A 16,719-nucleotide genomic window follows, 5' to 3' on the forward strand; every position below is an offset into this window, starting at 1 on the left:
TCAGAGAATATCTAAATAATGTCATCTGATACAACATTCAATTAATAGAAAAAAATGAGTAAAGTAGGAAGGTGAGAGAGGTGGGGAGGAAGTAGAAAACAGAGGTGAGGGATTTTTAAAGAAAAAATGTTTAAATTCCAAAAGATGAAAGGATACAAGTGTCTTACATTTGGAAAGGTCTCCCAAGTGCTGGAAAAATTAGTGACAAATGTCCACATTTTGTACCACAAGGGTAAAACAATTATCTTAAGTTTCCTGAGAGAAAAAAGAATATACATAATATAAAAATAAAATTGAAGAAAAAGTTTAAACTAGAATTCTTTGTCAGAGTGTCTAATAAAACATTTTCAGACATACATGGCCTCAGAGTTTCCCTCCCGTGCAACTTTTTTTAGAAGTTGGGTCAGAACTCAGGCAGAACAGTATAAACCAAGGAAGAAGTTAACATGGATGAAAATTTTCATCTAATCCAGAAAAGCAGTGAATAACAGTCTTAGTCTCAGTCTGATGCAGAGCTATCAGTTCAGATTAAAACACATAAGGTAGTGAGAAACTCCAGGGAGGAAGATAGTTGTAGAACAAATTCAAATTAGAATAGAAAGTCAGTAATTTTCCAAAAAAATTTAATGGATTCCATATGACAGATTTTATGTACTTAGTAGAAAGGTAGGACATACTAGGCCTATGGTAAGGAGGGCATATATTTTGCATTTCCCAGAGAAAGAAAGTACCCTGGGAAAATTTTTAAAACAAAACCAAATACCTTGTACAAGAAAGAAATGAACAATATATAAAGTTGACCAAAACGTTGCATGATTTTGAGCACTTCCAAAGAGTAAGAAACAGAATCTGTTTTGACATGCTTTTTTCATTGCCCTGAAGATTGCAGTATTACAACTTCAATTCTGTGACTTGATGATACTGTGAGCAATATTAATGTCATCAAATAATGTAAGTATTGATTTTCAATTTTTAGACACAACCTGTGAATTAATCATGGAATGCTTACTAATGTTTACAAAACAGAATGTAAATCTTATCGATCTTGACCTTGGTAAAGTACAGCTGAGAGAAATGGGAAGGTAGAAGAGGGAAGAGAGAAGGAGAAATAAATAGTTCTGCTGATAACTTCACTTTATAAGGAGGAGGGTTGAGAGATAATGTCTAAGGAAGCTGCATGGTGTGGGAAAGGCATAGAATCTGGAGCCAGACTACCAGGGTCTTAGTCCAGCTCCATCTTTTACTGAATACAGGCAATCTCTGCAACCTGTCTGAACGTTGGTGTCCACAGATGTTTGAGAATCAAACGAGGAAAGTCTCTAGCAGTGGCAGATCCTCAATAAATAGGACACCCTGTTCTTCATGTCCCGCACAGTCTGGGACCTTCTTAAGAATGACACATGTAACTCTTAAAATAAGAAACTAAAAGAAGAGATTATTAATTAGAATAGTACAGAAAAAAATAAAATGAAATATCTTAGAAACAAATTTTATATTGTTGCTGGGATACAAGGTAAGTTTTCTCAAACCTTTGAATTAGGAACTTCTTTTAGGAATGGATAATCTGATGTTCAAAGACTTGTGTGGGAGAGTATGAGGATGTTCATCATAGCCTTGTTTATATTAGTAAAAAAAAGGTAACAATGTAAATGTGCAAACACAGGAAATGCTTAAATAAATTGACATCTGTACACTGATATATGACATTAAATAGTAACTTTAATGATTTGGGAAATACTCATAATACAATATTGTTCAAATAACTGGATTGATTAGGATTCTCTTTTCTTAAACATATGACAATGTTTGTCTTAGCTCAAGCTGCTATAAGAAAATACAATAAACCGTGTGGCTTAAACAATAGACATTTATTTCTCACAGTTCTGGAGATTAGAAGTCCAAGATAAAGATGCTGGCTGACTTGGTTCCTGGTGAGACCCCTCTTCTAGTCTTGCAGCTGGTCACCTTCTTGCTACGTCCTCACATGATGGAGAGAAAAGGTGAGAGAGAGAGAGAGAGACAGCTCTGGTCTATCTTCCTCTTCTTATAAGGACACTAGTCCCATCATTCATGACCTCATCTAAACCTAGTTATCCACCCCCCAAGATCCACCTCCAAATATCATCACACTGGGGGTTAGGGCTTCAACATATAAATTTTGAAGGAACATAAACATTGCATTAAAATGTTGAACATTTATTGGATATTTAGTGGGTGTGAGATAATTTTTTCAATTTTACATGTATTAATTTATTTAAATCTCCAAATCACCCTATGAAGTAGATACTATTTGTGAGCATGTGTTGAAAATGTGCATACATACTTATATACAGACATAAATATACATATATACATGTTTACATATATAAACATATGTTGTACATAGAAACACATTACATGTGCATATACACATATAACTCTGTGTGTGTGTGTGTGTATGTGTGTGTGTATGACTTGCTTACAGTTTTTTCTTCCTCCCTTGCCTTGCTCTAGTTCCCCCTTCTTGGGAGTGTGTTCCTTGCCCCCACTGACTCCGATTGGTCATGTAAGAAGCTTTAGTTTAATGAACTCCTACCAGATGTGATGTGAGCAGACAGTTTTAACTAAGCTTGCATGGTTTAGCTTACCTTTTCTTCTGCCATTATCAAGAGAGGAAGAGGCATTGGGTATTCATTGAGCCCAGAATGAGACCTGAACTTACCTACTTGCCTAGAGACAGTTCAAGTGAAACTGACTCAGCCCAGAAAGATAAATTCCAGCCACAATTATTAATCTATACATTCACGATGAAGAAAAAATAAATGTTTGTTGTTGTAGTCCACTGAGATTTTGTAGCTCTTCGTTAAGCAGTATTACTACTGTAACAACTGACTAATACAACATACCTTAAGAAAGACTTTAGTGATAATAATCTCTGGGTAGCAGAATTGTGAATGATTTTTATTATCTTCTTTATAGTTGTTGAATGACTTTAAAACTATTGTGTTTTACTTCATTTTAGTTTTATAACATTTCTTTAGGTAAAGCACATTTCTTTCACATTTATGTTACATATTTGTATTTATACACACACTTGTCTTAAAATCGTTTTGATTTGGAACTTTTGGTATCATATATTAATCAATGTTTATTCAAACTTAATTTTAAAATTCCATTTGTTTCATACCTTAAAATGTCAGAAGTTAAATAATCTTCTGGCTCAGAGAGTCACTTAGATTTTTTTTTGAAAAGCAAATTGAGGAATCAGTGAATTGTAGAATACCTTCTTGGTGATACATGAATTTCTTCAAAATGTCATAAGGCTGGCGTAATAAGTTGTTCATGGAGAGCTCATTGTTAGAGCCACAGCCTTATAGAAAAGGCAGTCTTAGTCTATTTTAATTTATCTAGAATCCTGAATGAACTTTAATTTATACAACCACTGGAACATCCCATGTGGATACGTTTGTTGAGCTGTGATAAATCATGGCGACCTTTGAGAACACTGGTGAAGCATTTGATGAAGCAGCTAAAGGAAGATAGTTCATCAACAAGATAGTGTGAAGGAACTGTCCAGAATCCAAATTTATTCTTCATGTTGCTTCTGAGTTACTGTCCTAAACTCCCTTGAGCAAGAAAGGCCAAGGCCAATTACTTTGGCACAGGGGAAAATCAAGAGTTAGCTTCCCTGCTGCCATTTAGGCTTTTCCTTTAGCCTCTCTCTCTCCTGCGTGGCTTGGACTAAGAGTGAAATTTGGGCTGGTCCTAAGAAGTACACTTATAAAAACATAAAATCCATCCTTATAGTGTTACAATAATTTTTCTCATGTTGACCTCTCCAGCAAGACTTTAAGAACACTAAATGATCTCAGGTAAGAGGAGAATAAAGACCCTGAATCTTTTGAATAGCTTAAGCGTTAATCATAATTCCAAATTTTTCTTATTATCTACTTTCTAGTGCCTTCTTTCATCACAAATAACACTGGGCTAAAGTAACGTACAAAAGTCAAAATTATGCAATGCTTTGCCTGCTTTGGCTTCCCCTGGACTCAATATTCTCCCCTTTGAGGGCTGTTTAAAGTAGATAATAACATGAATTACAGAAGACATGGTGGGATGGCAAGAGTGCCCTGTTGCTCATCAAGAGATCTTTTCAATGTCTTTTCCTGAAATAGAAATAGTTCAAACTGCAGATTGCCTCGTGAATATTTGGGGGTACTGAGAGTATAACGTTCAACTAAAGAAGCAAAGTGTATATTCACCTCATTGATTTTAGTAAGACTGTTGACAATTTAGAAATTATTAAAAGAAATATAGAGTTTAAGTAACTTTCTCACTGAAAGTGTTTCTTCTTTGGATATTATATTAATATCTCTGTTAGTTCCTTTATACCTTTTTTGCTTATCTTTTTTTTTCTCTTTTCTGTTCATCCGTCTCCATTTCAGTTCAATTGTTTTCTTTTGCCTTTTCCCAATTTTCTTAGGCAAGTTACAATAACGTGTTTCTCTTAAAAACTCAAATATTGTTTTTTTAAAAAGGAAGAAAATAAGGAAGGAAGGGAGGGTGGGAAGAAAGAAAGAAGGAAGGAAGGAAATTTTTCTATTATCTACCGATATTCACTTCAACATCGAAAACACTCCTAGCATCATGAATCCCAATTGATCCTCATATTTGGAGACTAAAAACTGTTCTGTGGAGAGAAGAGATTTATAAGCTGCTACTTAAGCCTCCCTTAGCAGTATTACCCCTTATTATTGATGTACATAAAATTAGTACGAGAGCTAAATATTTTAGCAACCTCAGGCACCCTTTTGTAAACTATGCTCACTTTGCCATTTATCCAGATGCTCCTATGGCCTCTTTGTGGAACTAACAGTTTATGAACGGAAGCAATTTGATGTAGGCTGATGCCTTTGGAACCCAAAGGGCGATCCCTGCAGGACTGTGGGCTGGTAAATATTTAACAAGTTAGCTCTCTGTTTAAAAACTCTAATTGCGGTGTTAGCAAATTTCCAAGGTATAAATATCCCCACTATGGCCAATTTCAAGCTACTAACATTATGTCACTGAACTCAGAGCTGGGGAGAGATGCCCACGGTGCACACTCACGAGCAGGTATGAGGCAGTTCAGGCGTCCTCTGTGCTTATTGGATGGATTTACTAATTCTTCAGGCACTTGTGGATGCCCTGGGCGAGCCATCTCAAGTTCCGTTTCTAATACTCTCTCAGAATCCTCCAGTGCTATCTACCCGGTCCCTAGCTCTGCCTCCCTTGGCCTCCTACTTCTTAGAGAACGTCTTGAGGTGATCTGAAGATATTCCATGAAATTCCTGCCCCCGCACATAAAATGTCCACATGTACATCCACCCTCATGGTCTCACATCCATCCTCAAGAGACCATGAGGGTGGGTGCAACTTTTCCAAGAAGAGCTTGTTCTTCCTTTAAGTTAAATCTTATATTCAGGAGCCATATCCTCAATTCCCTTTACAATTATTTTCACCCTCTTGGAGTTTTAATCCCTTTTTTGTATCTTTTCTTCTCAGCATGTACATATGTTCCAGGCTTGCTCTTGATCATGGTTTTAAAAAGACTCATTTAATCTCACCTCCTCTCAGTATTCTTCTGTTCTTAGCCAAGCTTCTTGAAGGAGTATTTTGTGGTAGGCAGAAATCTGAGGTAGCTCCCAAGATGCACGACTCCTGGCATACACACCCTGTATAATCATGAGGATTTGAGAGTGTGATGGATCTCTTTCCCATGGTTAGCTCATCTTACATGGCACCATTGAATTTATGAATAGGAATTATCCAGGTGCACCCGACCTAATCACATGAGCCCTTAAAATCTGCATCTCGACGCCAAAGAAGTCAGTGATTTGAAGCATGAGAAGGATATGATATACTATTGTTGGCTCGGGAATGGAAGGGACCACCTGGCAAGGAATGTGGCAGCCTCTAGGAGCTCAGAGTGGTCTCCAGCCAATAGCCATCAAGGAAACAGGGACCTCAATCCTGCAACCACAGGAACTGAATTCGGCCATCAATAGGAATAAGACTGAAAGTGACCTCCAGACGAGAACTGGAGCCTCCAGACAAGAACTCATCCTGGCCAACCTTGATTTTTTGCCCCAGTGAACACGGAAGCTTCCTTTATACTGTAGAAGGTCTTGCTGTAGATGCCCAAAGAACCAGTCATTTAAAATTTTATGACACTTGGACTTTGGGATTAACATATACACACTACTATATATGTATAATAAATAACCAACAGGGACCTACTGTATAGCACAGGGAACTGTACTCAGTATTTTGTAATACCCTCTAAGGGAAAAGAATCTGAAACAGAACATATTCATACATTTTATATATATATACATATATATATATATATATATATATACACACAAAACTAAATCACTTTGCTGTATACCTGAAACTAACACAACATTGTAAATCAACTATACTTTCAATTTTTAAAAATTAAATTAATTTTTAAAAATTTATGACATTTAAGAGAAGCAAATTCAACTCATTTTTGTATGAATTTTCTTTCATTATATACATGTTGGGATTTATTTCTATCTTCCTACATTATTTTAACATATAAACATAAACACTTATATGCCTCCATATGGATCTGTCAATATACAGTCCCAACATTGAGCTTAGCACTGTTTGGACAGTGAGATCTTCCCTTAAAGGAGTTTACAGCCTAGTTGGAAAAAATAGCATATGTACCCAAATAACTGTCATGTGAGGAAAAAAGTGATGGGTCACTAAAAGTGGAAATAAATTTCTATAATTTCAGAAATAAATTTAGATACATATATCAGAGAAAGGAGCCATTATTTCTTGCTGGAGGTTTGATCAACAAGGTGGTACATGATCCTTGGTCTGATGTGCAAATTGACCTAAGTAGCATTTTTCCATCACCTGAGTAGAAAGCCAGGATATTACTCACTCTTTCTAAACTTGTGGTTCCCTCACAGAGCACCCTGGATTCAATTCAGTCCAAAAAGGCTTCCTTGGAAATTAGTTACTATTCTCAAAGGAATCAAACTCTGGGGTTTTAACCTTATTAAATTTCTTACATTAACAAATCCTGGCAGAGTAAAAAGGACTCATTGTTTCCTGGCAGCAGGATCCAGCCTCCTGGAGTGAGGGAACTTGGGTGGAATGACTTCTCACAAAGGCACATCCCAGGCAGAACAAGTAGCTCACTCTTGGGGGTCAGTTGAGGAGTTTCACTGAGAAGACCATTCTTCCCCAAATCTTTTACCAATCTCCCCCCCCAGGAAATATACTTCTGGATATTTTGCTCCCAATAGCTCCTCCTTTGGAGGGAAACAAAATATGCCATTATCACCTCACCTGTAGAGAATTTCATGGCTCATCAGCTGTCACTGGGGACCTCAGAGAACAGGGTCCTTAGGCAACAGGGCATAGAAGACAGAGTGAGTCATTTGGAGGAGAGAGGTAGGCTCAGGAAAAGGTCAGATCCCCAGGACACGGATGAATGCAGATTGTATGGAGTAGAGACAGTAGGAAACTTCTCTAGGAGAAAAGAAACTGGAGAGAAGAGGAGGATGCTGGATGCAGGGACCTTCAACAGGTGAGCAATAGAAGCTTAGAAAGGTATTGAACTTGTTCCAAGGTCACACACTTGACAGATTTGGGGAAGTGAGCTCAAATTAGGTCCTTTCTTTCTCTTGCTTCCCTCTGACTATATGAAGCCTATCAAAGCAATATTTCCTTCTGAGATTGTAAGCTTCTGAATCATGAGAAAGAATTGATTCTTACTCACCTTTCCCTGCCAACCTGTGACATGTAGGAGGTGTTAATAGCTGTTTGTGGTACAGGATTTATTTTTTCTTAATCATGAACATTCTACTCCTGTTCATGCAGCTCTACAAAACCTGTCCTGCCTATGTTCATACATACACACACACACACACACACACACACACACACACACACACACACAGAGTCTCATGGATTCCAGAAGAAATGTTTGGCTTTTGATTCCTTATGCACAGAGAACCATCCCAATCTGACCCTTCTTTTAGTGACCTTTTCTGCCTTTTGGATTGCTGGTATAGACTAAATCCGCATGAAAGTAATAGAATTTGCAGCAGTGGCCCCATATTGACCTATGTACTAGAATATACTGGGGAACTAAAAACTACAGATGCTGGGGCTCTAGCCTAGAGAATCATTTTTAATTGGTCTGGGATGGGGTTCAGATATCAAGAAACTTAAAAGAGTTCCCCCTCCAGCTGATTTTAATGTACAGCCAGGCTGAGAAACACTGATGTACATTTTATTATTTTTCCATGGAGAAACGCACCGCTCCCCGCCCCCCACTGAACAAAGAATCACAGGGAAGGGGCCCAGGCAGCAGTATTTTCTAAGCTTCTCCCCCGTGATCACAATGTGTATCCAGGGTTAAGAATCTCTGCATCAAAACAGTGGTTCTAGGCCAGTACACAGAGAAGAAACATGCAAGGAGATGTGTAAGACTACAAATCCAAGTAGCACGCTCAGCCTAAATCAGGTTCCTTGGTTTGCAAAGCTTCCACTTCTGTCACTGCTGGCGACGGAGGAGGGGATGAATGGGAGCAGACCGTGTGTGACTTGCTTGCTTGAACTCCTCACACCCCATTAAAGGTGGAGGACCCCATCACACGGAGTTGCTACTATTGCAGGCAAAGGAAAAAGCTCCCTAGAGAGGCTCTGAGAAGGAGACTGTGGAGTGTTGACAAGCTGACTTGGCAAAGAGAGTGTCCTAGACGGGCTTCTGTGCTTCCTGGTGGGTCTACGCTTAGTGCTGGTGTCTTGGAGTGATGTCTTTGCCTTCAATGGAACCAAGTTTATATCTACACATAGTCGATCCTCCAAAAGTACTTGTTGAATTAATGAATCTAAAGAAAGTTCCCTATGAGCCTGAATCTCTGCCTCTCGGGTGTTCATCTAGCAACAGGAGTCCTTATGCAATTTGTTCCGAAGAGTTTACCAGTAATAAGTCCAATCAACAGCTCCCGGCGATGATGAATCTTGGTCCTGACATTGGACCCTCTGCTGCTAGTGACAAAGTAAGAGAATGTCAGCTCTGAGTGTCAACTCTATCCTGTACCTGTCAACCCACTCACCACACAAGTGGAAGAGAAAAGGATTAAGGTTGCAACATAACCTCCGCTGGGAAGAAGCATCACTGTTGCTTTTTGGTAGCCTGACCTTGCCCTGAGCTGGTTAATGGGAATTGCAATTTGTCTAATGAATAACCAGTTCCCGTGTAATCTCGGCAAAATGTCAAAGGGAATTTTGAGACTTTCTTAGCATCACTTTGGTGATTAAAGAATATTCTCCCTTTGGGTAACAACACATTTTATGAGGTTAGTTGCCTCTCACCTCAGGGCAATGTATTCCAACCCTTAACCTCCACTCCCTAACATAATGTTGACTCCTTGGATAAAAAATACAAGGAACTTCTGTTGAATGAGCTAACTGCTGGAAATATTATGACTGCAGCTGAAAGAAATGAGGTGTGTACTGCAGACCGCATAAAACAATGAAAGCAATTTAAAGGCAAAATGTACAGAGTAACTAGGAACAATTTTGCAATATCAAAAGCATATGGGGCTTCCCTGGTGGCACAGTGGTTGAGAGTCCGCCTGCCGATGCAGGGGACACAGGTTCACGCCCCGGTCCGGGAAGATCCCACGTGCCGCGGAGCGGCTGGGCCCGTGAGCCATGGCCGCTGGGCCTGTGCGTCCGGAGCCTGTGCTCCGCAACGGGAGAGGCCACAGCAGCGAGAGGCCCGCGTACCGCAAAAAAAAAAAAAATAAATAAAGCATATGAGTGGCCTGCTGCTTTGGGTGATGCTCTGCAGACCTTGGTGTTCTCCCAGCCTGGTCTAGGAGACTCTCTGCATGAGACCTGGACAGCTAGCAACATCCATCTTCAAAATTAGCCTTTCTGGAGCCCGAAGAACGCGGCCACTCGGACTGGTGCCGGTGTGGCCTGCGCTCGGGGTGAGCGTGGTCCGTGCGGCGTTTCTTCTTCTCGCCCCTGCGCCGCTGCAGCTCGGGCCTTGCCTGACGCAGCCCGACCATGGCTTCAGCTGTGGAGGGAGCTACAGAAAGATCTAGAAGAGGTGAAGGTGCTGCTGGAAAAAGCCACTAGAAAAAGAGTACGTGATGCCCTGACAGCTGAAAAATCCAAGATTAAGACAGAAATCAAGAACAAGATGCAGCAGAAATCACAGAGGAAAGCAGAACTTCCGGAAAGTGAAAATTCTGCCGCAGTGGTTCCTCCTATTACGACAGATATACAGTGAAAATCAGCAATTATGCATGGGATCAGTTAGATAAGTTTGTGAAAATCTACATGACCTTAACTGGAGTTCATCAAGTCCCCGCTGAGAATGTGCAGGTGCATTTCACAGAGAGGTCATTTGATCTTTTGGTAAAGAATCTAAATGGGAAGAGTTTCTCCATGATTGCAAACAATCTCTTGTAACCCATCTCTGTGGAAGGCAGTTCAAAAAAGATCAAGACAGATACAATTCTTATCTTATGCAGGAAGAAAGCGGAAAACACACGGTGGGTCTACCTGACTCAGGTTGAAAAAGAATGCAAAGAGAAAGAAGAGCCCTCCTACAACACTGAAACAGATCCTGGTGAGGGATTAATGAATGTTCTAAAGAAAATTTATGAAGATGGAGGTGATGATATGAAGCGAACCATTAATAAAGCCTGGGTGGAATCAAGAGAGAAGCAAGCCAAAGGAGATACAGAATTCTGAGACTTTAAAGTCTTTTGGGGAACTGTGATGTGGAAATATTGATGTTTCCAATAAGGAAATGTTGGTGAGCTGCACACATAAATTTGACGTATAACTACTTACACAGTCTAAGTAAAGGCAATGAATTCTCCATTTCCTACTGGATGATTCATTTAAGTAAAATATGCTTATTAAACACTCCCTCCAAAGATGGTTTCCTTAGTAACTGGGTCATTTTATTCAAGAAAAGGGTAATGTTGTATTCTAGTGTGAAATGTGAAGAAGCAATGTAAAGAAGCCTAATGAAAAGGCCACATTGTGTGTATTATTGTTCAGCTAAGAGGTAGAAACAAAAGTTATTGCTTGCCTTTCAGTTCCTGTCATCAGCTCCCACCAATGTAAGAATAAAAATAAAACGTGAATTTTTGCATCAAAAATAAAATCAGGCTTTCTGGCCAGCCCTAGAGGGTCAAGTCAGCCATTAGGAACCAGAACTTTCCAACGCGGTCCATTTCCTGCTGATTCAGAAGAGGGGCAAAAGCAAGGACAATTTGCAGTTGATTAAGCACCCTGTGATCTGTGTTTTTCCTTCTGGTTCGATTCCCTCACTGGTGCCCTTTTAATGAAACACTTTGTTGAGCAAGAGCTCCATCTATGGGAGAAATCAGTTGTATTGATTGTACCCTTAACATCACCAAGATTATAATTTACTTACACTAGACCAGTGATTTTTCAAGTGGGAGTGATTTTGCCCCCCAGAGGACTTTTTTGGCAATGACTGGAGACATTTTTTGTTGTCATAACTGGGGTTGCAACTGGCATCTAGTGGTTAGAGGGCGGGGATACTGCTAAACATTCTGCAATGCACAGGATACCCACCCCCCATAACAAAACTTTTCCCACCCTAATGACAAGGTGGAGACATTCTGCCTGAGAACAAGAGAATTTGTGAAATTTATGCTTACAGATGGGTTTCCCAGGCAAAATATTAATTTTTGATTTAAATCTTTTCATATTCCCTACCACTACTTTAAGCTTCTCATTTCCCCACCTTTTGTTATTGCCCATGGATCTGTCAAACTCTTTCACCCTAAGGTGTTAATGGCTTAATACATTAATCTGCATCTGGGCTATTTGAGAAAGGGAACTAGAGAGAGAGGCCAATACTCAAGGCAAAGAAATGAATCTGTAACAGTAGAGTTTTAGGGACTGCTCCCTAAATGGGATCAAAACTTTGGGCTCAACCTCCCCTTGTGGCTGATTAAGTAAATAAAACTCTACCCCCTTGTGTTCAAACCACTGTAGTTGACATTATAGTTGTAAGAGTCCTCATGGTATGAATACAGTGCTGAGAAAGACTTCAGTTTTCTTGGATTCTCCACTCAACATGTGCTGTTCAGCAGGTCACCGTTCAGTTTACTAAGTGGGGTTTTGAAGAACTAAATACTAAAGGTCAGCTTCTGAGAGATTTTCCTTTTGTCCACAGAGAAGCACATGTACTCCTAGAGTTTATGACAGAGTCGATTTTTATAAAAATATAGCCTTGGGCCTTGTCCTTTGAGGACTCCTCATTGTGGAATATGAATAAAACAGTAAAGCCTCATACTTCAGGACTGTCATAACCTCAAGTGCTTTGAGAGACCAACCCCTGCCCCATAGAGAGGAATCTTTGTACCACCTGTAGAACCTACCTATCCTATTCCAGGGAACCCTACTCTAGCCATACTACCTGCAAGAAAAGCAAGGATAAGCCATGAGCCTAAAAAGATTGAGTCATCTCTCTTCATCTACATGGGTTTGTCTCTCTCCTTCCCTCTCTAATGACTCAGCATTAAATTCATCTCATCAACCAGCGAGCACCTGCAGTGTACAGCATGGGGGTGCAGAGATAAATGAGAGAGTCGCATTCAATGAGGTGTCCAAGCAAGGCTGTTGTTCCTGCATTCCCTGACTCCAGAACATTTTTCCATTTTGGCATCTGGCCCTGGATGTTGCAGTTCAAGGAAGAACAGGCATCCTTGAAAGTTACCTGTCCATCTATTTGGTCATTAGCAACAACAGACTAAGTATTAAACCCTGGGAGTCACTAAGATCTTGCCCGGGTTTCCTACACAATATCTAGATTTCTACACTATGACTGTACTAGGCAAAGAATATAGTGAGAAGTATTAGTGCATCCTAAAAATTTATATTAAATGAGTAATGATTTAATAACTTTCTTCTTCAAGTGCCATCAGTGAGAAATTGTACAGTTTTATGGGATACGATTTATTGGTACTGAAGATTGCCATGGTGCAGGCAGTTTGTCTCATAATTTGTGGGAAAGAAAACAAGATTAAACAGAAATTTGAAGGGGAAAAAAATGAGTTGAATTGGCGACAGGGCTCATGCAGTATTAATTGTAATTGAGAAAAGAGCATCCCTGCTGAATTTAGGTCACTTTTTTTTTTTTTTGCGGTACACGGGCCTCTTACTGTTGTGGCCTCTCCCGTTGCGGAGCACAGGCTCCGGACGCGCAGGCTCAGCGGCCACGGCTCACGGGCCCAGCCGCTCCGCGGCACGTGGGATCCTCCCGGACCGGGGCACAAACCCGCGTCCCCAGCATCGGCAGGTGGACTCCCAACCACTGCGCCACCAGGGAAGCCCTAGGGCACTTTTATATATCAATACTATGTGCACGTATAAAACAAATGTTCCCCAAACTATCTGATGTCTGATCATTGCTTTTAGTCAAATGGATCTGATGAGCAGTGAATATTAAAATGATATTCTCAGTAATTGTAAGAATAAAGGTAGAGAAAATAATAATGCAACATCTACAAGCAACATCAGCTGTGAAAGGTGCTGGGTTGTTCTCTTCCCAAGTAGGACTTGGTGAGATGGTTGGAGGAGTGTGGGATGATGGGGGAAATGAACATAAGTGGTATGTAAATAAAGTAAAATATTGCAACATTTTATCTTCTTAATTCCAAGAACAAAAACTTTCCAGAATATTGGACACTTATTCTAGGATCTAAATATAGTGAACAAAGATGAAGAAGACAGCTGACCAGGACTCCATCTACTCCTAAGAGATCAGTTTACAGCAGTTCAAAAATCTAGGATTGGGCTTCCCTGGTGGTGCAGTGGTTGAGAATCCACCTGCCGATGCAGGGGACATGGGTTCGTGCCCCGGTCTGGGAAGATCCCACATGCCGCGGAGCGGCTGGGCCCGTGAGCCATGGCCGCTGAGCCTATGCTTCTGGAGCCTGTGCTCCGCAACGGGAGAGGCCACAACAGTGAGAGGCATGCGTACTGCAAAGAAAAAAAAAAAAAAAAAATCTAGGATTATAGGGTTTGCAAAAGATGAAGTCTGAGTTATATACTCAGAGTTGCATGTAACGATATTATTTGCTAGTCAAAATGCTTCTAAATTTTAGTTTGCTAGTTCAGTTCCTTTTGCAGTACAGAAAAAAAATGTGTTTTAAAAAATATTAATATTATATCTACATTGGGCTTATATTACTAAGAATATGTAATTGCTTTTGTTACCAATAAATCAAGGTTAATAGTTAGGCAGTTTGGGGCAATTGCTTAGATTTCTCATGTTCCATTTGAAAAGGGAGGTTATTAAATCATCACCCATTTGTTACAAATTTGTAAAGCACTACAGTTTTAGTGACTTACCCTGCATACTTCAAACCCAGAAGGCCAGATTTTCTACTCAGCCTCTTTCAAGATTCTAAAAACTATGGGCTTTCCAATCATTTCTTCAGACCTTTGAGGTTAGAAGAAGGCAAAGGTCATCTGACCACCCTCACAAGGTCAAGGCAGCCATGAGGAGCCAGAGTCTCCAGTGCTGACCATTTTCTGCAGGTCCAAACTCCATGCTGCGTCTTACTTATGTTAACTCTAACGTACCCACCAAGAGTCCGTCTAACCGAAGATTTGAAGATTTCCTAAAGTTGTTCATTCTATTTGGGGACAGATTGAACTATTAAAAGCACTGTTTTTTTACATTGATCTCAAATGTTTACATTCTAGTAATTTTCATAGGCAACATTGATCCTAGACTACCCCCAAAGCCAAATTTTAAAATGTGTGTGTGTGTGTGTGTGTGTGTGTGTGTGTGCGTGTGTGTGTGTGGTGTGATAAAACTCACTTCTTTGGAGACAACCCTTGCAGTATCTTTTTTTTTTTTTTTTTTTTACGGTACACGGGCCTCTCACTGTTGTGGCCTTTCCCGTTGTGGAGCACAGGCTCTGGACGTGCAGGCTCAGTGGCCATGGCTCACAGGCCCAGCCGCTCCACGACACGTGGGATCTTCCTGGACCGGGGCACAAACCCGTGTCCCCTGCATCGGCAGGCGGACTCTCAACCACTGCGCTACCAGGGAAGCCCTGTTTGTAGATTTTTTGATGACCGGTGTGAGATGATATCTCATTGTAGTTTTGATTTGCATTTCTCTAATGATTAATGATGTTGAGCATTCTTTCACGTGTTTGTTGGCAATCTGTATATCTTCTTTGGAGAAATGTCCATTTAGGTCTTCTGCCCATTTTTGGATTGGGTTGTTTGTTTTTTTGATATTGAGCTGCATGAGCTGCTTATACATTTTAGAGATTAATCCTTTGTCAGTTGCTTCATTTGCAACTATTTTCTCCCATTCTGAGGGCTGTCTTTTCATCTTGTTTATGGTTTCCTTGGATGTGCAAAAAAGCTTTTAAGTTTCATTAGGTCCCATGTGTTTATTTTTGTTTTTATTTCCATTTCTCTAGGAGGTGGGTCAAAAATGATCTTGCTGTGATGTATGTCATAGAGTGTTCTGCCTATGTTTTCCTCTAAGAGTTTGATAGTGTCTGGCCTTACATTTAGGTCTTGAATCCATTTTGAGTTTATTTTTGTGTATGGTGTTAGGGAGTGTTCTAATTTCATTATTTTACATGTAGCTGTCCAGTTTTCCCAGCACCACTTATTGAAGAGGCTGTCTTTTCTCCATGGTATATTCTTGCCTCCTTTATCAAAGATAAGGTGACCATATGTGTGTGGGTTTATCTCTGGGCTTTCTATCCTGTTCCATTGATCTATATTTCTGTTTTTGTGCCTGTACCATACTATCTTGATTACTGTAGCTTTGTAGTATAGACTGAAGTCAGGGACCCTGATTACTCCAGCTCCGTTTTTCTTTCTCAAGATTGCTTTGGCTCTTTGGGGTCTTTTGTGTTTCCAAACAAATTGTGAAATTTTTTGTTCTAGTTCTGTGAGAAATGCCAGTGGTAGTTTGATAAGGGTTGCATTGAATCTGTAGATTGCTTTGGGTAGTATAGTCAATTTCACAATGTTGATTCTCCCAAACTCATTCCACGAGGCCACCATCACCCTGATACCAAAACCAGACAAAGATGTTACAAAAAAAGAAAACTGCAGGCCAATATCACTGATGAACATAGATGCAAAAATCCTCAACAAAGTACTAGCAAACAGAATCCAACAGCACATTAAAAAGATCATACACCATGATCAAATGGGGTTTATCCCAGGAATGCAAGGATTCTTCAATATATGCAAATCAATCAATGTGATACACCATATTAGCAAATTGAAGGAGAAAAACCATATGATCATCTCAATAGATGCAGAGAAAGCTTTCAACAAAATTCAACACCGATTTATGATAAAAACTCTCCAGAAAGAGGAGGGAACTCTCCTCAACATAATAAAGGTCATATATGACAAACCCACAGCCAACATCATCCTCAATGGTGAAAAACTGAAACCATTTCCACTAAGATCGGGAACAAGACAAGGTTGCCCACTCTCACCACTATTATTCAACATAGTTTTGGAAGCCCTAGCCACGGCAATCAGAGAAGAAAAAGTAATAAAAGGAATCCAAATCGGAAAAGAAGAAGTAGAGCTGTCCCTGTTTGCATATGACATGATACTATTCATAGAGAGTCCTAAAGATGCTACCGTAAA

At 39.9% G+C, this 16,719-nt stretch overlaps 1 pseudogene; it reads left to right on the forward strand.

Annotated features, from left to right (window-relative positions):
- Positions 1 to 357: 357 nt before the first annotated feature.
- Positions 358 to 10,850, forward strand: LOC131755428 (calcyclin-binding protein-like; annotated as a pseudogene).
- The last annotated feature ends 5,869 nt before the right edge of the window (positions 10,851 to 16,719 follow it).

The sequence above is a fragment of the Kogia breviceps genome, chromosome 4 (genome assembly GCF_026419965.1).
Source record: "Kogia breviceps isolate mKogBre1 chromosome 4, mKogBre1 haplotype 1, whole genome shotgun sequence".
In the NCBI taxonomy this organism is placed as follows: domain Eukaryota; kingdom Metazoa; phylum Chordata; class Mammalia; order Artiodactyla; family Physeteridae; genus Kogia; species Kogia breviceps.